The sequence below is a fragment of the Heptranchias perlo genome, chromosome 3 (assembly GCF_035084215.1).
Source record: "Heptranchias perlo isolate sHepPer1 chromosome 3, sHepPer1.hap1, whole genome shotgun sequence".
Classification (NCBI taxonomy): Eukaryota; Metazoa; Chordata; class Chondrichthyes; order Hexanchiformes; family Hexanchidae; genus Heptranchias; species Heptranchias perlo.
In genome coordinates, this window is record NC_090327.1 from 5,135,557 (window position 1) to 5,161,307 (window position 25,751).

Sequence of the window (25,751 nt, forward strand, 5' to 3'; positions counted from 1 at the left end):
GTCCTACACAAGTTTAACATAGCTTCTCTACTTTTCAATTCTATTCCTCTAGCAATGAACCCAGTGTTTTGTTTGCTTTTTGTATGGCCTTATTAACCTACTTTTAATAATTTGTGAATCTGTACCCCTAGATCCTTTTGCTTAGCTACCCCACTTGGACTCTTATTTTCCAAGGAGCATGTGGCCTCTTTATTCCTCCTGCTATAATGTACCACCTTACACTTCTCTACATTGAAATTCATTTACCCGCCAGTTCTGCAAGTTTATTATCAACCTCAATTCCTACCACATCACCACTGCGGTGATTCTGATCCGTGCATTTTGTCGTCGCCTGTCATTTCTTGAATGACCTCTTCACTAGTCTCCTGAGCTGCAGCATACAGTTGAAAACTGCACAGCCATCCTGTAGTGAGTTCCTGTAGTCTGTGAATTGCTGTCCCCTAAATGCATTGATTCTGAAATCCTCGTCCTCCTTTGCAAGTTCCTGCATTGGCGTCGCTCCATCGTGCTTCTGCAGCCTCTTCCAGCCCCATCACCGAGTTTGCGCCCACCATTTTCTAACGATGGTCTAACGTACGTCACCTTGCCCTGCCGTCTGTGTTGGACCCTTCAGCCATCAAGGAATTCTCTTCCTAAATCCCTTCATCTTGCTACATCTCTCCCCACCTTTAGAAGCTTTAAAGTTTATCTCTTTGTAACATGCCTTCAGTCACCTCCCCTAAAGCTTCTAATTCCTGTTTGATATCGGTTTCTTCCACCTCACTCCTTTTGTGAAGTGCCCTGGGTCATTTTGCTACATTAATGATTCTTTATATGGGCATGGAATACCCTACCAATTCCTACCACTTGCCCCAGCTGAAGTGAGCTAACTCGGAACAGACCAGGGATTGAATCTAAAACCTTCTTGATTTGTAGGTCTCACTGGATAAATTTGCTGAGCCTAATCCATTTAAGTGGTTTTTTTTTAAACAAAAGACCAGTACATTGAAGTAAAAGTCAGAGCTGTAAGAGTGGCAAGCTTTGGGTAGCATTTACAAACTGCTTGATTCCTCCATTCCAGTATTGTAGCTCTCTTGGGGAAGGAGAATAATAATCCTTTTCTGAAATAATGGCAAAAAATGCATTTCAGGGATGTTTATGTTGAATTGCATTGGTTGCTATTATAGACGTGTGGAGATGTTTGGGAATATTTCTGGTTGACGCTCCTGAATATTTTAGCAGTCTTGCAGTTTAAGTCCTTCAAAGCTGATTTTCCTTTTTGCAGTATCTGCTGTCCCTTGAGAGAAGCATTTTCTTGTGAATATTTTAATTACCCCATGTTTGAATGTTATTGCTGAGCATATCTTAAACTGCTGTCTCTAAAAACGGAGTACATTGAAACCTTCAAGAGTGTTTGTTTTAAATTTAGTAAAAGAAAAAATTCATCTTGAATGAGATTTGGTAGATTAAAGAACAAGAATGCAGTTCTTAATTTTTTTTGGTTTCTTTGTTCCTTTTTGTGTAACTGTTTAACTTTTTTGTCTGTGTTCCATTTTCATTTCATAGAATAGAATCATAGAATGATACAGCTCAGAAAGAGGCCTTTCGGCCCATCGTGCAGATGCTGGCTCTTTGAAAGAGCTGTCCAATTAGTCCCTTTTACCCTTCAAGTATTTATCCAATTCCCCTTTTGAAAGTTATTGTTGAATCTGCTTCCACCGCCCTTTCAGGCAGTGCGTTGCAGATCATCACAACTCGCTGCGTTTTAAAAAAAAATTCTCCTCTTGTCGCCTCTGGTTCTTTTGCCAATCACCTTAAATCTGTGTCCTCAGGTTCAATTTCCCATTGAATGATTTCTTATTTACTTTCTTTGCTCAGCATTTATCTAAAAATAAGTAAATCGCTCGTGTTTCTTTTTTAGACTGACTCGATGCTGACATTGCAGTTGGTTTTGTGTAAAAGCTTGACCTGATTTTCTTTCACAGTGCTATTGTGTGTGTTTTGGCTCCCTTCTTGCTGCACTTGCTTAAATATCCATCAAGTTGAATTTGCATAAGTTTTTGCCTTTATGGTCTGAGATATGTTCAGTACCAGCCGTTCCTCTGCATAAAGGATGGGACCAATGAAGGCCATTCAGCCTATTGAGCCCATTCCTTCCACAGATCATAGACTGTTTTGCCCTATCATGGACTATATCCAACTTAATGACTCCCAAAGCAAGGCTCTGCAAAGTTTTCCTTTGCCTCCAAAGGTAGTCAAGTGAAACTATTTAACTTTACAACATACATTAGTCGGGTTGCCAACTCTAATTGGGACATACTCCTGGAGGCTTCATCACATGAGCCTCCAGCTGCCCTGCCCAGTCAAACCACCTTGCTTCCTCTCTCCCACCCCAATCGCCAATATTTTTCTAACTAATAACGGTGTTCAAAGAAAATGGAAGAGAAGAACCACTTTTTCTAATGCCCCTATGATTATTCTCCAAGTGTCGCTCGCATGAAATGTCCTGGAGGTTAGTCTTTTAATTCCTGGAGACTCCAGGACAATCCCGAAGGGCTGGCAACCCTAGGCATTAGTCATCTGATGTCGTCTATAGCGTGATGTTTCTATCCGTATCAATTTGGGAGCTAGCATATTCCATAGATTATTTCTATCATTTTCACCCTTCAGTCCCATTCCTAACAAGATATTTGTCCAGTTTTTTTTTTGTAAGGAGTTAATGGAGAAAGCATTAACTGCTATTGCTGGGAGTCTGTTCCACATATCTACTGCTCTGTGGGAAAAATAATTTTTTTTTTTCTAATCTCTAGTCTTGCCTGAGGCTGACTAATTTTATATTCGTCCTCTAGTTCTGCGCTCACAGTCCAAATTAAATAACCTGCTTGCTTCTACATTATCTATGCCTCTCAGCATTTTAAAGACCTAGATCATCTTCCCCTCTTCTCACCCCCGCCACCCCCCCCCACCCCAGTCTTCTCTCCAATGAAAAAAAGTTTAGTTCTGTGTCCCTTTTCATAAAGTGGGCCCTAAATCTTGGAATAATTTTTATGCTTTCACTCATTAGTCTTCAATAGGTGGGGGGAGTATTCTTGGAAATAAGTTGCCCTGAATTATACAATATTTCACTGTGTTCTCGGCAGTGATCGAGTCACTGTTAGAATAACTTGTTTTGAGGTGCAGTAAATGATTCCAGTTAGCCTTAATGACAGCTCCACATTGAACTGGATTCAGGGAAACCTGTAAAAACGGACACCTGCAAAAAAAAAAAAGTTATTGAGACCCAAGTAACTTGCATGGTAAAATATGCAAGAGGCGCTCTCTGAAACCAGGGCACTCGCAAATTACAAATTTTAAGTTGCAAAAGGTACTTGGTGCACTGAAGGCTGCCTTCAGTGCACCAAGTACCTTTTACAACTTAAAACGCGGGGGACACAGGTCAGCGCGAGGCAGCGGCAGGTTTTGTGGAAGGGGGAGATAGTCACCTCGCGTGCATAGCAGCAGAGAAACGGGCCCCGTCCCGGGGCTGGGGCGAGAACTCCCCATTTCTGCTGAACGTTTTACAGAACGTACAGCGACCTTTTTGAAAATTAGGACGCCTGCAAAAAAAGACAGCTGATGCCAGTCCCTAAGGTGCCCATAATTTATAGGTTTCACTGTACTGTCGGGGTCAATAATTCAATCCAAATCCCAAATTTTGTTTTTTGCTATTGCAAATGGAATTCAAATTAAGGTCCCTTCATTTTGTACCCATTTCACAGTTTTTGTTGTGCTGCATCTTGTGCTGGACTGATAGGTTTGCATTCAAATCTATGTAACTCCTTGGCTTCTTTAAGACTGCTGTTTTATTGAGGTAAATCTCGTTACGTAAAATAGAATCGCAGAGTGTACTGACTGCTTTCTTTTTATTCATTAAATTTAACCTTTGTTGAGAATCAGTGCCTTCTGTTTAATACAAACTACTGGAATTCATTGCCTGACTAGCTTTACAGAGTGAATGCAAACCTGCATCTGCCTCAGTGGGTGGCCCTTTAATTAGGATGTAAACTGGATAACTTTTAACTCTTGAACTGTTGTCAATTCCAGGAAATTCCAAACATCTCGGCCTGGCTTTTCAAAAGAAAGAAAGTTTTCAGTTTACTGTACTCAAATGAACCTTGATATTAGTGTAGCTAATCAACTTTACAACTAAAATATTCTGGAAAATCTGCTTGTCCATTCTTCCCCTCCCGTAAGCTGTAGCTCAGTAGGCAGCACTTTCGCCTCTCCGTCAGAAGGTAGTTGGTTTGGGTCCCACTCCAGAGACCATGAGTGCATAATCTCGGCTGACACTCCAGTGCAGTACTGAGCGAGTGCTGCACTGTCAGAGAGTACTGTCTTTCGGATGAGATGTTAAACTGAGGCTTCCATCTGCCCTCGCAGGTGGGTATAAAAGATCCCACGTCACTATTTTGAAGCAGAGCAGGGGAGTCCTGTCCAATTTTTATCCCTCAACGAACATTACTTATATAAAAAAATGATTAATTGGTCATTTATTTCATTACGGTTTCAGGGCTCTTGCTGTGCATGAACTGGCTGCTGCATTTCCAACATTACATTACAACATTGACTCCATTTCAATAGTACTTCATTGGCTTGGGGATGCCCTGAAGTCATGAAAGGTACTATAGAAATGCAAATTTGTTCTTTCATTCCTGTTCTCTCTCTTTTGACTTATAACTCCTGTCCTCTTGTTCTTTGTGTCCCATTGCCATCTCAACTGTGCATCTCAACACTTTAATAAAAAAAAACCTGAATTGTGTTTTCCCCCCCTCCCCCTTCGTCTTTCCTACAATTAAAATGTGTTCAGTTCTTTGAGCCTCCCATAACTTTCAATCCAAACTCCTGGTTCTTTGGTTTTTATAGAATAGTCATTTATCCTGTACCTCTAATACAGGTCCAAGGATTAGGAAATACCAAGACGTCTGGTTAATGCTTTGTTTATCAACTCCGTTAGGTAGCACAACCCCTTAATACAGTGTCCAAGAGACTGGTACGACACAAAACTAGGTGGGGTTGTGCGGAAGATGCAAAGAGGCTTCAAGGTGATTTAGACAAGTTGAGCGAGTGGGCAAATTATTGGCAGATGCAGTATAATGTGGATAAATGTGAAGTTATCCACTTCGGAAGGAAAAACAGAAAGGCAGAGTATTATTTAAATGGTGATATTATTTAAATTATTTAAATAGAGATCTTGAAACATTTGCCTGAGGAAGGAGAAAATCTCCGAAAGCTTGTGAATTTAAAATAAAATTGCTGGACTATAACTTGGTGTTGTAAAATTGTTTACAGATGTACAAAGGGACCTGGGTGTCCTTGTACACCAGTCACTGAAAGCAAATATGCAGGTGCAGCAAGCAGTTAGGAAGGCAAATGGTATGTTGGCCTTCATTGCAAGAGGATTTGAGTACAGGAGCAAAGATGTCTTACTGCAGTTATACAGGGCCTTGGTGAGACCACACCTGGAGTATTGTGTGCAGTTTTGGCCTCCTTATCTAAGAAATGATATACTTGCCATAGAGGGAGTGCAGTGAAGGTTCACCAGACTGATTCCTGGGATGGCAGGACTGTCTTATGAGGAGAGATTGGGTCGACTTGGCCTGTATTCACTCGAGTTTAGAAGAATGCGAGGGGATCTCATTGAAACATATAAAATTCTGACAGGGCTAGACAGACTGGATGCCTCCCCTGGCTGGGGGGTCCAGAATGAGGGGTCACAGTCTCAGGATACAGGGTAGCACATTTAGGACTGAGATGAGGAGAAATATCTTCACTCAGAGGGTGGTGAACCTGTGGAATTCTCTACCACAGAAGGCTGTAGAGGCCAAGTCACTGAATATATTTAAGAAGGAGCTAGATAGATTTCTAGACACAAAGGGCATCAAGGGGTATGGGGAGAGAGCGAGAATATGGTATTGAGATAGAGGATCAGCCATGATCATATTGAATGGCGGAGCAGGCTCGAAGGGCCGAATGGCCTACTCCTGCTCCTATTTTCTATGGTACCAATTGTAACTTGTGTGCAGAGGACTCATCAGGATGTTGCAAGCGTGTTGTTTTGACTGCTCACGCCAACTTCAGCAAAACTGGGCTGATGTCCCCAAGGAATTCCCTTGTTAAACCTCCACTGCGCCCTCCTCCTTTTAAGACCCTCTTTAAAACCTACCTCTTGGACCAAGCTTTTGGTCCCTCCTTCCAATATCTTTTGGCTCAGCATCCATTTTTTGCCTGATTACACTTCTGTCAAATGCCTTGGTCCACTTTTATATAAATCAAGTTGTTGCCACGCATTGTATTGCAGTGAGTGGTTTGTAGCTGCCAATAAGCCAGTGTGCAGTTAAGTATGATCTTGTGTGGACACAGTATTTATACATTATATCATGTCTGTGTGCACTCCTGGCTACGACATCTTACTTTTGTTGGCACATTTTTGGGTTAACTTTTTCTCTCTCTAAGTTCAAATGTCAGCATTTATAATGGGAACTGCCTATATAAACTCGTAACACTGCAACTATATTTCCCTGCCTGTGGAATGCTGTAGCACCTCCGTCTTGCATCTCCTGGTTCCTCAGCCTGTGTTCCAAGAAACTCCTATTCTCCAACAAACACTACTTCTCCACTTTCCAAATTGGATGCGTTTTGGTACAGAACTGTATAAAGAATATAAAATCAGAGTAATGTATAAAAATAAGGACACACTGTATGACCTTTAAATGGGGGGTTGAATTATGTCTGTAGGTCCTGGTCCAGTTATCCAGCTGCCTGTAAATCTGAAGACTATATTTGGCCTTGACTCATGACTCCCCGTGTACACTGCCACCGGAGATCAATTAAAATTATGTTCGTTGCTTGTCTACACGTTGCTACTATTTAAAATGGACAGAAATTACTCAAAAGTGTGAGCTTGCTAACTTTCTAGCGTTGGGGCACCTAAATGCGATCTGCAATCCAGATACTGCGGTTACTTTGCTCTGAATTTAAGGGCAAGCTAGATAAACACATGAGGGAGATAGGAATAGAAGGTTATGCTGATAGGGTGAGAAGAAGAGTGGTGGAGGGAGGCTCGTGTGGAGCATAAACACCGGCATAGACCTGTTGGGCCGAATGGCCTGTTTCTGTGCTGTTAATTCTATGAATTGATCAGGTCTTTAAATAAGTGGTTTTTGTTTCAAGTATGCTCCCCTGGTTTAGGCTTCATGCTGGGGTTAGTTTAGAGGCCTTGCTGTCTCAATACTACTGAGTCCACAGTCTCATCCGCCTTGGTTTGGCTGCTTGCATCTGTGCTGTCCGCCTGTGGCATGGGTTGGAACTGCAGCTGCAGAAAAAGCAAAAGTACGCATTTGTACACGTGAAGAAATTTGGCCTGGTCAATGGAGCTCCGGTCAATCACTCCACACTCTTTCACATCCCAAGCACTAGGACTCTGTGTTTAAACGTGGTATAAGTTACTGTAACTACCTCTCACTGAGGCATGGATAGGCACCGCAGTCCAGAGTGTAAGTGGACACCAATCATTTTAATTAAGGCATTTCCAACTGTTGGTGATCTGTACTTTTCCATGGCAGCAGAGATTTCTGCAGCTCCTTAATTTCAGATTTTTGATGCGTTGCAGCGAGGACTGAAATTCTGTCCTTTGATCAACCAATTCTTGTTGCATCTGCTCCTGTTTTGTATTTCATAAATCTAACACTCATTATTTTGGGTTAGGAAGATGCCGAATAACTGACTGCAAGTCTCCAGATCCAGTCCACCCAGCTTTCATAACTAGTGCTTAAACAAGCTCTTTGTGACTATTAGATTGCTCAATGGGAGTCTGGTATAGGAATTTTATCATGTGCAGTTGAGTCCTCTTAAGATTAACTCATTTTAAAAATTAACTTTTTTAATCACCTCTTCTGTTCGCTGCAACGTGAAATACCATAGTTAAGAATTCATTCCACAAGATCATTTTTCTATCTTTCATGGTCATTTAAGACCAAATTACTGCTACTCCCCCTCACTGTAATAACTTTTTAACAAAATTGCTGGCAATAGGGGCTTTCTGGTTGTAAATGTGTTTAATATCTTTAATTGGTAAATATTAGCAAACCAACAAAATGGGGGGGGTCATTTTGCTAACACATTTATTGATCAGTGTCTTGTTTGCTGTTTTTCGAGGGACTTTTCTACTGGGAAATACACTTTTTTCAGCTCCTCCCTCCCCTTCCCCTGCCTATTTATTCACTCTTTTTGATCAGCTGAGTTTAACATATCGCCTACAAACTACCACCAGCAGACTGCCCTCCATAGCAATGCACATACGAAACTGATGGTCAAGCTGGTCTTTTCCTGCCCATCAAGCCTGGCCCCCACACAACGGTGGCCAGAGCATCATGACTAGACCCCCCAACCCCACAGCCATGTAATTTCCTCGGAGAGGCAAAACGAGGGAAAAAAAACCCACGGTCAGTAAGGGGGAAAATGCTCTGGAAAATTTCTCTCCGACCCCCTCAGGCGATTGAAACCAGTCGAGGAGATCACAGGGGACCGAGTGTTAACTATAAAAACACTTACCTTCTATATGATGCGATCTCTGCCCCCAATCAGGAACTGGTCCAGCTCCCTCTTGAAGGCAGTGCAGAGAGTCGGCGCCCACCACACCAGCCGGCAACACGTTCCAGAGGCGCTGTTCTGGTCTTGTATCTCATTTATAACAGCAAATGGGAGTGGAGTGGATTGGTCAACCAAAAAAATTGTCCTTACAAATCTAGTGCAACAGAGAAACCGGACAAATTAATTGATTTTTGGCAGGTTTTAAAAATTTGCAGAGGCCCACAATTGACGTCATTGCCTCTGTCACTGCTGAATATCAATGCCACAGCTCTCCCACTTTTTCTTCAACTGCCATACTCCTACCAGCTTTTCAGTACAGTTCGGTAGTATAAACAACGTCTTAATGGCGTTAAGCAGCAGGAAACGGGTTGTGCAGCAGCCTCATTCTTGATGCAGTCCAGCCAAAGTTCGTACCAAGCTCCAGATCAGTTAATGGCACTGTCATCCAAAGCTTGAGAGTAGAAGCCCCATGTCGGGCAGACGTTTTGTAGTGAACAGGTACAAGTAAGCAGTCGAAACGGCTAATGAAATGATGCCCTCTCTCTCACGGGTGTTGAAATTCAAAAATGAGCAGGTGTTGCTTCAGTTGTACAGAGCCTTGGTCAGACCCCACCCGGAGGACTGCGTTCAGTTTTGGGCACCGAACCTCGGGAAAGAAGTATTGGCCTTGGAAGGGGCACAGCGCAGATTCACCAGAATGATACCAGGGCTTAGAGGGTTAAATTATGAGGACAGGTTGCATAAACTTGGTTTGTATTCCCTTGAGTTTAGAAGGTTGAGAGGTGAACTAATTGAGGTAAGAACATAAGAAATAGGGGCAGGTGTCGGCCGAATGGCCCCTCGCGCCTGCTCCGCCATTCAATAAGACCATGGCCGATCTATCTCAACTCCACTTTCCCGCCCGATACCCATACCCCTTGGTTCCCTTGAAGCCCCAAAGAAGATGTTTTAAATGGTAAAAGGATTCGATAGGGTAGATACAGAGCAACTATTTCCTCTGGTGGAGAAATCCTGGACCAGAGGGTATAATAAAATTAGAGTACGGCTGTTCAGGAGTGAAATCAGGAAGCAGTTCTTCACGTTAGTGAAAATCTGGAACAGTCTCCCCCCTAAAAGCTGTAGATGCTGGGGATCAATTTTCTTTTTTTATTCGTTCAGGTGGGTGTCGCTGGCGAGGCCGGCATTTATTGCCCATCCCCAATTGCCCTTGAGAAGGTGGTGGTGAGCCGCCGCCTTGAACCGCTGCAGTCCGTGTGGTGAAGGTTCTCCCACAGTGCTGTTAGGGAGTTCCAGTCTGACAGCTATGTCCTTCAAGACTTGGCCAGCTCGGTCAGTCGTGGTGCTACCGAGCCACTGTTGGTGATGGACATTGAAGTCCCCCACCCAGGGTACATTCTGTGCCCTTGCTACCCTCAGCGCTTCCTCCAAGTGATGCTCAACATGGAGGACTGATTCATCAGCTGAGGGATGGCGGTAGGTGGTAATCAGCAGGAGGTTTCCTTGCCCATGTTTGACCTGATGCCATGAGACTGAGGTCTACAGATTTTTATTGGGTAAGGTTATCAAGAGATATGTATCAAAGGTGTGTAAATGAGAGTTGAGGGACAGATTTAATACAGCCATGATCTAATTGAATGGTGGAACAGGCTCGAGGGGCTGATTGGCCTACTCTTGTTCCTGATGAGTAATTATCTCTCCGTGTTCTGTTGAAGCATTTTTTGCATTTGCATTACCTGGAGTTCAAAATATTCCTTGAGCTGTCTGCCCTCCCTTGATTTTAAGTGTCGACTATAGTCAGCTTGTTTTTGAAGAGCTCAGTACATCCCAGAGAGTTACAGATCAATCAATTTATTGGACATCTATGGCTAACCAGTTAAAACATTACTGAAGGTTAGTATTTAAAAACATTTATTTGACACCACTATGGGGAAGAATCAATGAAGAAATTACAGCTTAGATTTTAACTCCTGGTGCGTGTGAGGGCTTGGGCGGTAAACAGTCTCTTTCCTTCCCCAGGAGATTTTAAACTCCTGGGCCTCATCTGCATGCTGACTGTCTGTCCCCCACCCGAACCTGGCAGGAAGCCATGGCTAGGCAGGTGGGAGCGTAATTTCGGGAGGCCGCGGCTGGGGTCCCAAAGGAATGGCCCCGGTAAATGCATGGGCAGGTTGGGAGGGCGTCGCAGTTGAGGCCTGAGGTTTTCTTGTGGAGCCTGGAGGAATGCTCCGGTACGGATTTACATATTGTCTTATTAATGTATTATCCACATTATCAGCATATATTTGGTATCAGCCTTGGCTCAGTGGGCAGCACTCTCCTGAGTCAGAACATTGTGGGTTCAAGTCCCTACTCCCAGGGACTTGCGCATATAATCCAGGTTGGCAATCCAGTGCAGTACTGAGGGAGTGGTGCCGTCTTTCGGATGAGACCTTAAAATGAGGCCCAGTCTACCCCCTCAGGTGGATGTAAAAGATCCCACAGCACTATTCTCAAGAGCAAGGGCGTTCCAATATTTATTCTCAACCAACATCACTTAAAAACCAATTAATCTGGTTATGTATCTCGTTGCTGTTTGTGGGATCTTGCTGTGTGCAAATTGGCAGTTCGTAAGAAATGCAGCAATGACTAACAGAAAAGGACCCGCTGGTCCTTCCAGCCTGTACCACATAATTGCGATACCTTGTGCATCACTATATATACACTCCCCACCCCACCTGGAACCAAGTGATCTCCCGGGAGAGGCAAAAACAACATTAAAAACGCATATCAAGTTGGGTTTCCCTACATTAGCATGGTGACTGCACTTCAAAAGTACTTCAGCTGAAAAATGCTTTGGGTCGGCTTGTAAGGCGCTATATAAATGCAAGTCCTTTCCTATATTTACTTGCCATGTTTCTTTAGATGGCTCCTTTTTGTGGAGTTATACATTAAAATTTCAGAATGTGTACAATGCTAGTGTGTCCTCTTTATCCATATAGTTGAGGTACACATCCTCTTTTCCCCTCGCTGTACAGTGTACTGTTAGAGGTACGGCTTTCTTAGAGGTACAGCAGAAAGCACAAGTGTTTTTAACATGCCATAGTTTTCTTTTAATACTGCGTCGGCAAAACTTTTATATATATTTTTTAAAAAGTCTCTCTGGCATTGTGTATGTCCATGCTGTGATCAGGAGGTTGATGGCAATGCACACATGTTTTTATGGTGATGATCAACATTGCCACTGTTGAGTAGTTTCTACTACGTACTATCCACCTAGAGAGGGTTCAGAAGCATGCTTGTTTGTTGGTGATTATGGTCATGGGTGTGGGGTCGGTAGATGGGTCCCTTTTGGGATTGGGGAAGCTTGAAATAAGATATGCCTGGCGATGGATGTTTCAGAACCCAAGATCACGGTGTATGTGATTGCACTAGAGAGGGTACAGAGGAGATTTATGAGGATGTTGCCAGGACTGGAGAATTTTAGCTAATGAGGCAAGATTGGATAGGCTGGGGTTGTTTTCTTTGGAACAGAGGAGGTTCAGGGGATATTTAATTGAGGCGTATAAAATTGAGGGGCCTAGATGGAGTGGATAGGGAGGACCTATTTCCCTTTGGGCAGTCTACGTACATTCCCTCGGGAGAAAGGTAGGGGAACCAAAGCTAGAGCTCCCTGGATGATGAAAGAGAGTGAGTAAGATGAAGCAGAAAAAGGGGACATACAACAGATGTCAGGTTGACCATACAAGTGAGAACCAGGCTGAATATAGGAAGCTCAGGGAGGAAGTGAAAAAGGAAGTGAGGGACAAAGAGAGTATGAGAATAGACTGGCAACTAACGTAAAAGAGAATCCAAAAGTCTTCAATAGGCATATTAAGGAGACAGTAGCAGAACAGTTGGATAAACATAATTTAATAGGACAAAGTTAGCATGGCTTTACAAAGGGGAAGTCATGTCTGACAAATTTGCTTGAGTTCTTTGAGGATATAACGTACAGGGTGGATAAAGGGGAACCAGTGGACGTAGTGTATTTGGACTTCCAGAAGGCATTCGACAAGGTGCCACATAAAAGATTATTGCTCAAGATAAAGAATCACTGGATTGGGGGTAATATTCTGGCATGGGTGGAGGATTGGTTATCTAACAGGAAGCAGAGAGTTGGGATAAACGGTTCATTCTCGGACTGGCAACCTGTAGCCAGTGGTGTTCCGCAGGGGTCGGTGCTGGGTCCCCAACTCTTTACAATCTATATTAACGATTTGGAGGAGGGGACCGAGTGTAACATATCAAAGTTTGCAGATGATACAAAGATGGGAGGGAAAGTAGAGAGTAGGACATAAAAACGTACAAGGGGATATAGACAGGCTGGGTGAGTGGGTGGAGATTTGGCAGATGCAATACAATATTGGAAAATGTGAGGTTATGCACTTTGGCAGGAAAAATCGGAGAGCAAGTTATTACCTTAATGGCGAGAAACTGGAAAGTACTGCAGTACAAAGGGATCTGGGGGTCCGAGTGCAAGAAAATCAAAAAGTTAGTTTGCAGGTGCAGCAGGTGATCAAGAAGGCCAACGGAATGTTGGCTTTTATTGCTCGGGGGATAGAATATAAAAACAGGGAGGTATTGCTGCAGTTATATAAGGTATTGGTGAGACCGCACCTGGAATACTGCATACAGTTTTGGTCTCCATACTTAAGAAAAGACATACTTGCTCTCGAGGCAGTACAAAGAAGGTTCACTCGGTTAATCCCGGGGATGAGGGGGTGGACATATGAGGAGAGGTTGAGTAGATTGGGACTCTACTCATTGGAGTTCAGAAGAATGAGAGGCGATCTTATTGAAACATATAAGATTGTGAAGGGGCTTGATCGGGTGGATGCGGTAAGGATGTTCCCAAGGATGGGTGAAACTAGAACTAGGGGGCATAATCTTTGAATAAGGGGCTGCTCTTTCAAAACTGAGATGAGGAGAAACTTCTTCACTCAGAGGGTAGTAGGTCTGTGGCATTTGCTGCCCCAGGAAGCTGTGGAAGCTACATCATTAAATAAATTTAAAACAGAAATCGACAGTTTCCTAGAAGTAAAGGGAATTAGGGGTTACGGGGAGCGGGCAGGAAATTGGACATGAATTTAGATTTGAGGTTAGGATCAGATCAGCCATGATCTTATTGAATGGCAGAGCAGGCTCGAGGGGCCGATTGGCCTACTCCTGCTCCTATTTCTTATGTTCTTATGTTCTTAAATAGTAAATGGGTAGTAAGAGGAGGGGTGGGGCTGATTAAGGAGATCTACGCATGGAGGCAGAGGGCATGGCTGAGGTACTAAATGAGTACTTTACCAAGGAAGATGCTGCTGCCAAAGTCACAGTAAAAGAGGAGTTTGTTGAGATACTGGATGGGCTAAAAATTGATAGAGGAGGTACTGGAAAGGCACCCGGTCCGGATGGGATGCATCCTAGGTTGCTCAGGGAAGTTAGGGTGGAAATTGCGGAGGTACTGGCCATAATCTTCCAATCCTCCTTAGATATGGGGGTGGTGCCAGAGGACTGGAGGATTGCAAATGTTACACCCTTGTTCAAAAAAGGGTGTAAGGATAAACCCAGCGACTATCGGCCAGTCAGCTTAACCTCGGTGGTGGGGAAACTTTTAGAAACGATAATCCGGGACAAAATTAACAGTCACTTGGACAAGTGTGGATTAATTAAGGAAAGCCAGCACGGATTTGTTAAAGGCAAATTATGATTAACTAATCTGAGTTTTTTTGATGAGGTAACAGAGAGGGTTGATGAGGGCATCGCAGTTGATGTGTATATGGACTTCCAAATGGTGTTTGATAAAGTGCCGCATAATAAGCTTGTCATCAAAGTTGAAGCCCGTGGAATAAAAAGGGCAGTGGCAGCAATTACTTGAAAGGAAAACATTTGCAGGGCTGCAGGGAAAGGGCGGGTGAGTGGGACTCGCTGGATTGCTCTTGCAGAGAGCCGGCACAGGCTCGGTGGGCCAAATGGCCTTCTGTACTATAACCATTCAATGATTTTTAGCAGAGAGGTCAATAACCAGGGGGCATAGATTCAAAGTAATCGGTAGAAAGATGAGAGGGGAAGAGCTGGAAAGTGGCATTAGGCTGGATAGCTGTTTTTCGGCCGGCACAGACACAATGGGCCGACTGGCTGCCTCCTGTGCCGCAAATTTCTATGATTCTAGGTGGCAAGCCATGCCCAATGCCTGAGCTAGGTAAGTCCGCACTACAGGTACAGGAACAGGTATACCTGTCACGTGCGGCCATGGTTCTTCCCACTCTGCTTCAGCCCTGCAAGTGCAAACGAGTAGGGTGGCCCTAGCTGGACAAGCAGCATGGAGCTGATGAGTTGCATGGTTTTAGCTGGTTAAACTCCAGAAGTACTCCCGTGCACACTGGTTCCCTGCACCTTGGTCTGCATCTAAGCTGTGTGTGTCGGTGGAATATGTTGCAATGGGAAAGGAGTTTGCCTTCCATGTTGAGCAAGCAGAAACCGTACAAGTAGGTGTAGATTTCACAGCAAGTTAAATTGGAAACTCTTGATGGTAATTAGTTTCTACTTGTATCCGACACCTGGCTCACCAAAACAAAAACCTTTTTAACACGCCTTGGCCCAACTGAAAGCGTAGGTCGGTGCCCTTTTCTCAGGCATTTGTGGCTGCTGGCCTCAAGCTAGCCATGAGGAAATGCCGCAACAGCGGTACAGGATAACTTGTGCTTTGTATTTTGTGTTTAGTTGAAAAATCATTATTTTCCTGCTATGGGCAGGGGGTGCCTAAGCATTGTCATTGCACAACGAGAACAAAGTGATGTATGGTCTGCCTTTAACTACACCCAGAGTAAGATGTGGCAATAGGCTATCTTTTCCCCCCACCACTTTATTGACTGCCTGTTACTGTTTTGCTGAACTAGCATTAGCAGCCTTCCTAATTAAGCTGTCTGTAAACTAGAGGGTTTAGCTTTGTTGGGTGGGTACGGTGTCATTGTGAATTCGCGCTTTGTTCGTGCTGCACAGATCTTGCAGAGCTGGGCAGTGTGCAACGTGGAGTGTTTGCCTTGAGCAATGAAGCTGATAGCTTGGATTTTAAACTGTTGACAGGGAGGTGTTCGTGTTCTGTTTGGATTCCCACAGGTGTAGAATTTGTACGTTAGTGCCATGAAAGGCATAAATGCAGCTTCTCATTGTTGACATGTTGGTATATGTTTAGAAATATATAAACTGCTCCGTTTAGGAAGTTGACCTCTTTGGGAATGTAATGTCAACAGTAGCATTGAAGCCTTCAGTTTTTTTGTGAATAATTCTTAAATTTTTCTGAACATTTATCATTAATCAATGTGCAATATACTTGAATATGAGAATTGCTACCCCCTAGTGTATTGGTCGAAATACCATAAAATTGAAAGACTTGCCAGTGTTTTTTAAATATATTTTCTGTATCCCCATCATAGCTCTGTCTCTATCACCGTAAACATTTAATCCCTTCACCACCGGCGCACCGTGGCTGCAGTGTGTACCATCTACAAGATGCACTGCAGCAACTCACCAAGGCTTCTTCGACAGCACCTCCCAAACCCGCGACCTCTACCACCTAGAAGGACAAGGGCAGCAGGCACATGGGAACACCACCACCTGTATGTTCCCCTCCAAGTTTCTCACCATCCTGACTTGGAAATATATCGCAGTTGGGTCAGACTGCAGCGGTTCAAGCAGGCTGCTCACCACCACCTTCTCGAGGGCAATTAGGGATGGGCAATAAATGCTGACCTTGCCAGCGACGCCCACATCCCCCGAATGATTAAAAAAAATCAATATCATATCTATATTGTAGATATATATAATATTTTATCTTCCCACAAAGAATCCTGAAATATATCAAATTACAGTCATTGTAGTTTTTTTTTAAGGAAATGTCTCATGAGACATTGTTCTTAGTAGGCCTGTAGTTTGAAAGTAAAGGACTTTTTTTTTGTCCCCTCTGGAGCCTCAAGTGATCAAGTTTTTCAGAACAATTATATTCATTTACAAATGTAATCTCTGGAGATGAAGTTTGTAAATGTCCTTTATGCTACTTTAGAATCCTTCAAATTCTAAAGATGTGACTGGTCAGGTGTTATAGATGTTCACAATCTCACTAGATTTTAATGCATCTTCAAAGCACCGTGAATCTGTAGTATAACAATCGGATGAGACGTTCAACCGAGGCCCAGTCTGCCCCCCCCCCCCCCCCCCCCCCAGGTGGACGTAAACGATCTCCTGACACTGTTTCAAAGAAGAGCAGGGGAATTCTCTCCAGTGCCCTGGTCAGTATTTACCCCTCAACCAAGATCACTAAGACAGATGATCTGGTCATTATCACATTGCTGTCCGTGAAACCTTGCTGTGCGCAAATTGGCTGCAGCGTTTCCTACATTACAACAGTGACTACACTTCAAAAGTTTAAAAAAAAACTGAAAACAGAGTTAGGGATAAGCGGGTCATTCTCAGGTTAGCAGGCTGTAACTAGTGGGGTGCCGCAAGGATCGGTGCTTGGGCCCCAGCTATTTACAATCTATATTAATGACTTAGATGAAGGGACCGAGTGTAATGTATCCAAGTTTGCTGACGATACAAAGCTAGGTGGGAAAGTAAGCTGTGAGGAGGAAACAGTCTGCAAAGGGATACAGACAAGTTAGATGAGTGGGCAAGAAGTGGCAGATGGAATATAATGTGAGGTTATTCACTTTGGTAGGAAGAATAGAAAAACAGAATATTTTTTAAATGGTGAGAAACTATTGAATGTTGGTGTTAGAGGGATTTGGGTGTCCTCGTACAAGAAACACAAAAGGTTAGCATGCAGGTGCAGCAAGCAATTAGGAAAGCAAATGGCATGTTGGCCTTTATTGCAAGGGGGTTGGAGTATAAGAGTAAGGAAGTCTTGCTAAAATTGTACAGGGCTTTGGTGAGATCTCACCTGGAGTACTGTGTACAGTTTTGGTCTCCTTATCTAAGGAAGGATGTACTTGACTTAGAGGCAGTGCAACGATGGTTCACTAGATTAATTCCTGAGATGAGAGGGTTGTCCTATGAGGAGAGATTGCGTAGAATGGGCTGAAACACTCTGGAGTTTAGAATGAGAGGTGACCTCATTGAAACACAAGATAGAGGGGGCTTGACAGGGTAGATGCTGAGAGATTGTTTTCCCTGGCTAGAGTGTCTAGAACTAGGGGGCATAGTGTCAGGATAAGGGGTTGACCATTTAAGACTGAGATGAAGAGGAATTTCTTCACTCATGGTTGTGAATCTTTGGAATTCTCAATCCCTGAGGGATGTGGATGCTGAGTCGTTGAGTATATTCAAGATAGATTGATAGATTTTTGGACTCCAGGGGTATGGGGATTGGGCAGGAAAGTGGAGTTGAGGTAAAAGATCAACCATGATCTAATTGAATGACTGAGCAGGCTCGAGGGGCCGTATGACCAACTCCTGCTTCTGTTTCTTATGTTATATATTTCGTTGGTTGTAAAGCGCATTGGGACCTTCTGAGATCGTGAAAGGCGCTATATAAATGCGAGTTTTTTTTCTTATGATGTAGTTTGCATACATACCTTCATATTCCAATGTATTTGGGGGGAGAAATGCCTGTTCCATCCATTTGAATCCTCATTATTTTCTTGGAGGATTATAGAAAGCACAAAAAGTCTAAGAAAATAACAAAGGGAAGAGAGTATGGTGGGGGGGGGGGGGGGGGGGAGGAAAGAACTTCCAGATGGTATCAAGGATGATGTCGTCTATATGGGCTTCCAGAAGGCATTTTGATCAAATTTTGCACAAGTGATTATTAGGGAAAAAAAAAGGTACTTACGCTTGCCACTTTGCTCTTGCATAAACCATCTCCTTTTTAATGCTGGTCCTCGTCAGTCTTGTAGGTTACGATTCAATCACTGAAAGAATCGCAAATCAAACGTTTGCCTGTCAGGTGAAAATATTTGTTTTGTAACATGCTAGCAACCCCTCCAATAGATTCCATTGTTGGTCTGTAGATTTAGCAACTAATGATTTGTTCTACCCCACCCTATTCCAGCCAGTTCCTTGCTCAGACCTTCAAAGTTGGCCTTGTTTAAATCCAAAAACCTGGTTTGTGACCCTCCTTTCTCGCTTTCGAGCCCGACTGTGAATTCACCATCATATTACGGTCATTATTCCCATGAACATCACTATTAGATTGCTAGCTATTTCTGGTTCATTACTGATAACTAAATCAAGTATCATCTGCTCCCTTGTTGGGTTGAAGATGTGATGCTTTAGGAAACTACTTTCAATGTATTTGTTGAATCTATTCCCATTTCTACTTGTGCTACCATTTGTCTCATCCCATAGGCAAGTTGAAGAATCCATTATTATGACATTTTTCTTCTTAAAGTTTGCCTGATCTGCATGTGGGATGGGTGGGGGGGGGGGAAATCCAAAACTAGGGGCCATAAATAAAGGATAGATACTAATAAATCCAATAGGGAATTCAGAAGAAACTTCTTTACTCAGAATGTGGAACGTGCTACCACGTGGAGTGGTTGAGGTGAATAGCATAGATGCCTTTAAGGGGAAGCTAGATAAGTACATGAGGGAGAAAGGAATAGAAGGATATGCTGATGGGGTTAGATGAAGAGGGGTGGGAGGAGGCTCGTGTGGAGCATAAACACCAGCATAGACCAGTTGGGCCGAATGGGTGGTTTCTGTGCTGTAAGTTCTATTTAATTCAAAGATACTGGCAGACATGCTTTACTTTGGAGCCTGCAGTCAGGTGAAGCTTTACAAAATGATTGCTGGCCTCGGGGTTTTGGGAGTGAAGTTTTTTTTTCTTTTTGAAGTGCGTGTGGACAGAAGGGGGCCCTGCCCCTGACCGGCTTGAGGGTGTGAGACCACTGGGAGATTTTCTAGCCCCGCAAATAAGAGGTTCTGGCTGTCGTTTATGGGATCCTCATTCCATCGTTGGCTATTTTAAAGGAGATGGGATTGGAGCAGTGCAGGATGGAGGAAAGGAGAGAGATTTGAGTTTGAGGAGGATGTACCCCTCAAGATAGTTTTTTTTTTCTTTCCCCCCCACCCCAAAAATAGAATTTACGAGCCACACAGATCATATGAAGACCTGTGAGGAGCTCTGCATTAAAATGTTTCATATTAGAGGCTATAGCGGAGTGGGACTAATTGGATAGCTCTTTCAAAGAGCAGGCACAATGGACCGAATGGTGGCCTCCTGTGCTGTATGATTCTATGACCGCTGTGTCACCTGCATGAAGAGCTGCAGCCAAGATCATTTGTCCAGACAGCTGTGCCTACAACAGCAAAAATTACTATGACACTCATTTTTATGCCACCGTCTCATTTTAAAGCAGCCACAGGGGACTTGTGATATATCTCTCAGGCTTCTCCTGGGCACGTATTTATCAGGTCAACGACACCATTTTGAGAAGAGCAGGGTAGTTCATTCAGTTTGGCACACCTACTGGGCAGCAGCGTGATAGGGACGCTATCAGCTGGATGTCTGGTCTATCAGATCCTGATCACCCCGAGTGACTGCGTCCTACATTCTCGCCCCTTCCCCGTATCTGAAATACCAGGTTCTGTCTGTCCTGTCCCCGACTGCTTTCAGGGCTGAAGGCTGTGTTTCTGAGGAGGAGGAGGAGGCACCAACTAGTCCCAGGGCCACTGGGGGATGTTTCAGTCAAGCTGTCACATGTTCTATTGATGCCTGCAATGATGAAAGACCTTCCACGATGCCACAAATGAGGGCTGCACGCTCCTGTCACTAGTCAGTTGTCGCACGTCCTTGGACTCTTGACCTCCGAGCCTGCAGGTAGGTGTGATGTTGCTCGAACGTCCTTTTCAGGCAAGTACCTATGAGATCTGAGTCCCATAACTCCACAGGGGCAGCTGTCTTGGTGGCCATCTCTGCAGTATCCCCTGGGAGCTGGTCCATCCTCACCCACCTCTCATTTGTGTGGCTCCCTGGTGCTCGGTCAATCTACTACATCCTCTCTTAGACTGTCTACTTCCCTCTGAGCTGGTGCGTGGAAGTGAGGAAACAAATGACGCAGAGGATGATATTGAGGGGTTTGCGGCAGAGGAACATGGGGTGGCGTTTGTTCCAGGTACTCGTGTGGCCTGCTGCTCATTATTTTCATCAGTATCAGCATCGAAGCCTACGGTGGGAGGTGCTGCCTTTCGAATGAGACGTTAAACCGAAGCCCCGTCTGCCCCCCTTGGGTAGATGTAGAAGATCCCATGGCACTATTCGAAGAGGAGCAGTGGAGTTCTTCCCAGTGCCTTGGCCAATATTTATTCTTTAAACAATGTCCTTTTAGCAGATTATCTGGTCATTATCTCATTGCTGTTTGTGGGAGCTTGCTGTGTGCAAATTGGCTGCTGCGTTTCCTACATTACAACAGTGACTACACTTCAAAAGCACTTCATTGACTGTAAAGCGCTTTGGGACGTCCTGAGGTCGTGAAAGGTGCTGTATAAATGCAAGTCTTTTCTTTTACAGGAAAGAAATTTGTTCCTGTCTCATTCTCCACTGCACTCCCTCTCCCCGTAGCTGCGATGGATCTGTAGGAAAGATAGCATATCCTAAAAATGGGTGGTGAGAAACCCATACACTAAGTACAGTTACGGGTGAGGAAGCTCCCTTCTATCTGTTGCTTTACAGGGATGCCATAGTGATTGTGTAGGTCTGCATCCACTAGCCTGTATCCTGCAATGTCCCATTTATCTTGCCCGTCTCCAACAAGTAGAGCAAGTGCCTCCACATCAGCTCTATGGTCTACTCTTTGAATAGTCAGTTCTTTAACGTTGGAGGTATTTACCCTCCAGTCTTTGTGCATGTTCCTCCTGCGATAAGATTGAGTGCGTTAAGCCAAGAAAGAGCTTGCATTTATACGGCCTTTTCATGTCCTCAGGATGTCCCAAAACGCTTAACTGGGAAGGGACGATATCTTGTCTGTTGCCTTGTCTGCCCTCATCAGGCCATTGATCATTTTACGGCACTGGTCTGCAGTTCTGGGATCGAGAGGTGGTCCTCTATTATTGCCACTTTCTCTCCACATGCTTCTGAAGTTTCCTCCCATGGGCACTCAAGTCTTTTTTTCTTGTATGTCGTATTTCATCCCCTCCCTATCTCTGTAACCTCCTCCAGCCCTCCGAGATCTCTGCGCTCCTCCAATTCTGGCCTCTAGCCCATCCCCGATTTTTATCGCTCCACCATTGGCGGCTGTACCTTCAGCTGCCTAGGCCCTAAGCTCTGAAATTCCCTCCCGAAACCTGTTTGCCCCTCTCTCTCCTCCTTAAAACCTCCAAACTTCTGGTCACCTGTCCTAATATGTCCTTAAATCAAAATACTACGGATGCTGGAAATCTGAAATAAAAAAAGAAAATGCTGGAAATACTCAGCAAGTCAGGCAGTATCTGTGGAGAGAGAAACAGAGTTAACGTTTCAGGTCGATGGCCTTTTGACAGAACTGCTGTTTCTTCCTCCACAGATGCTGCCTGACTTGATGAGTATTTCCAGTATTTTCTGCTGATATCTCCTTATGTGGCTCGGTGTCAATTTTGTTTGATGATCGCTCTTGTGAAGCACCTTGGGACCTCTTAGTACGGTTTTTAACTTCGATACAAGTGCAACAACTTGCATTTATGTAGTTTAACGTATTATTATATTTGCGTGTTCTGGAAAAGGTAGAATGTTATTTGGTTGGCTTTTTTCAGGGGTGAGAAGAGGAGGGATGCTATTTTTTCTTTTCAGATGTGCAATTCCTGGTTTATTGAATTGAGTTTCCCGAAGTTGAATGCAAATTTGAAAGTCTGAAAAATCACGCTTCTACCTATGTGCCCCGAAGCCATGAGTTCAGGATGCGAATTCGGCGTTAACTTATATAAGAACATAAGAAATAGGAGTGGGCCGTACGGCACCTCGAGCCTGCGTCGCCATTCAATCAGATCTTGGCTGATCTTTGACCTCGACTCCACTTTCCCGCCCGATCCCCATATCCCTTGATTTCCCCAAGAGTCCAAAAATCTATCGATCTCTGCCTTGAGTATATTCAAAGACTCAGCATCCACAGTCCTCTGGGGCAGATAATTCTAAAGATTCACAACCCTCTGCATGAAGAAATTCCTCCTCATCTCAGTCTTGAATGCCTGACCCCATATCCTGTGATTATGCCCCCTAGTTCTAGACACTCTAGCCAGGGGAAACAACCTCTCAGCATCTACTCTGCCAAGCCCTCTCAGAATCTTATGTTTCAATGAGGTCACCTTTCATTCTTCTAAACTCGAGTATAGGCCCATTCTACTCAACCTCTCCTCATAGGACAACCCTCTCATCCCAGAAATTAATCTAGTGAACCATCGTTGCATTGCCTCCAAGGCAAATATATCCTTCCTTAGATAAGGAGTTCAAAACTGTATGCTGTACTCCAGGTGAGGTCTCACAAAGCCCTGTGCAAATGTAGTAAGACTTCCTTACTCTTTACTCCAACCCCCTTGCAATAAAGGCCAACATACCATTTGCCTTCCTAATTGCCTGCTGTACCTGCTTACTAACTTTTTGTGTTTCTTGTACGGGGACACCCAAGTCTCTCTGAACACCAACATTTAATAGTTTCTCACCATTTAGAAAAATATTCTGTTTTTCCTACCAAAGTGAATAACCTCACGTTTCCCCACATTATACTCTAGCTGCCACCTTCTTGCCCACTCACTTAACCTGTGCAGACTGTGTCCTCCTCACAGCTTACTTTCCCACCTAGCTTTGTATCGTCAGCAAACTTGGATACGTTACACTTGGTCCCTTCATCTAAGTCATGAATATAGATTGTAAAGAGCTGAGGCCCAAGCACTGATCCTTGCGGCACCCCACTAGTTACAGCCTGCCAACCTGAGAGTGACCCGTTTATCCCTACTCTTTTCTGTCCTTTAACCGATCATTTATCCATGCTAATATATTACCCCCAACACCATGCGCCCTTACCTTTTTTTATTTGTTCATGGGATGTGGGCGACGCTGGCAAGGCCAGCATTTATTGCCCATCCCTAATTGCCCTCGAGAAGGTGGTGGTGAGCTGCCACCTTGAACCGCTGCAGTCCGTGTGGTGAAGGTTCTCCCACAGTGCTGTTAGGTAGGGAGTTCCAGGAATTTGACCCAGCAACAATGAAGGAACAGTGATGTATTTCCAAGTCGGGATGGTGTGTGACTTGGAGGGGAATGTGCAGGTGGTGTTCCCATGTGCCTGCTGCCCTTGTAATAACCTTTTTATGTGGCCCCTTTATCAAATGCCTTTTGAAAATCCAAATATACTACATCCACTGGCTCTCCTTTACCTACCCTGCTCGTTACAATTCTCAAACTCTAATAGATTTGTCACATACGATTTCCCTTTCATAAAACCATGTTGACTCTGCCTAATATGATTTTCTAAGTGCCCTGTTACCACTTCCTTTAATGGATTCCAGCATTTGCCTGACAACCAATGTCAGGCTAACTGGCTTGTATTTCCAGGTTTTCTCTCTCCCTCCCTTGAATAGCGGGGTAACATTTGCTACCTTACAATCCACTGGGACCGTTCCAGAATCTAGAGAATGTTGGAAGATCATAACCAACGCGTCCACCATCTCTGCAACCACCTCTTTTAGAACCCTCTGATGTAGGCAGTCAAGTCCAGGGATTTGTTGGCTTTTAGTCCCATTAGTTTCTCCAGTACTTTTTCTCTAGTGATATTAATTGTTTTAAGTTCCTCAATCTCATTTATCCTTTGGTTCCCCACTATTTCTGGTATGCTTTTTGTGCCTTCTACTGTGAAGACAGATACAAAATATTTAATGCATCTGCCATTTCCTGATTTCTCCATTATAATTTCTCCTGTCTCAGCCTCTGAGCGACCAATGTTTACTTTTGCTACTTTCTTCCTTTTTACATACTTGTAGAAGCTCTTACAATCTGTTTTTATATTTCTTGCTAGTTTACTTTCATATTCTATTTTCTCCCTTTTTATCAATCTTTTTTGGTCGTCCATAGTTGGTTTCTAAAACTCTTCCAATCCCCAGGCTTATTACTCTTGGCAACATTAGAGGCCCCTTCTTTCAATGTAATACTCTCCTTAACTTCTTTAGTTAGCCACGGGTGGATCACTTTTCCCATGGAGTTTTTATTTCTCAATGGAATGTATATTTGTTGAGAATATTGAAATATTTCTTTTAAATGTTTGCCATTGCTTTTCAACTGTCAAACCCTTTAATTTAATTTCCCAATCTACCTTTGACAACTCGTCCCTCATACCTATGTAATTGGCTTTATTTACGATGTGGAGATGCCGGTGATGGGCTGGGGTGGACAAATGTAAGGAGTCGCACAACACCAGGTTATAGTCCAACAGCTTTACTTGAAATCACAAGCTTTCGGAGCTTTGCTCCTTCGTCAGGTGAGTGAAGGGTTGCATAAAGGCACAGCATATATAGTCAGAGAACAATGCCTGGTGACTACAGATAATCTTTCTAACTGCCCTTTATCACACCTCGGCAGAGAGATAATCACAGCAATCAAAAGAGTGAATGGTGTTCAGACAGGTTGGTCAGGGAAACATTACATCCAAGAATACTGAATACACAAGGGGTCAAACCACCAAAGACAGAGACAGAGAATGACCAGTTGTATTAAAAACAGATAACTTTTTTTCGCTGTGTATGGAGAACAAGCCAACTACAACTTGAGTCTGGATGACTCTACGTCAGGTGGGGTTACATGTAGCGTGACATGAACCCAAGATCCCGGTTAAGGCCGTCCTCATGGGTGCGGAACTTGGCTATCAATTTCTGCTCGACAATTTTGCGTTGTCGTGTATCTCGAAGACCGCCTTGGAGAACGCTTACCCGAAGATCGGAGGCTGAATGTCCTTGACGGCTGAAGTGTTCCCCGACTGGGAGGGAACCCTCCTGTCTGGCGATTGTTGTGCGGTGTCCGTTCATCCGTTATCGCAGTGTCTGCATGGTCTCGCCAATGTACCATGCTCTGGGGCATCCTTTCCTGCAACGTATGAGGTAGACAACGTTGGCCGAGTCACAGGAGTATGAACCATGTACCTGGTGGGTGGTGTCCTCTCGTGTGATGGTGGTATCTGTGTCGA

At 44.0% G+C, this 25,751-nt stretch overlaps 1 protein-coding gene across 3 annotated transcripts in view; it reads left to right on the forward strand.

Moving 5' to 3' along the window:
- The window catches only part of LOC137309826 (transcription initiation factor TFIID subunit 4-like), a 133,893-nt gene that overhangs the window by 87,807 nt on the left and 20,335 nt on the right, over window positions 1–25,751 (forward strand). The gene's annotated exons all lie outside the window — the stretch shown is intronic.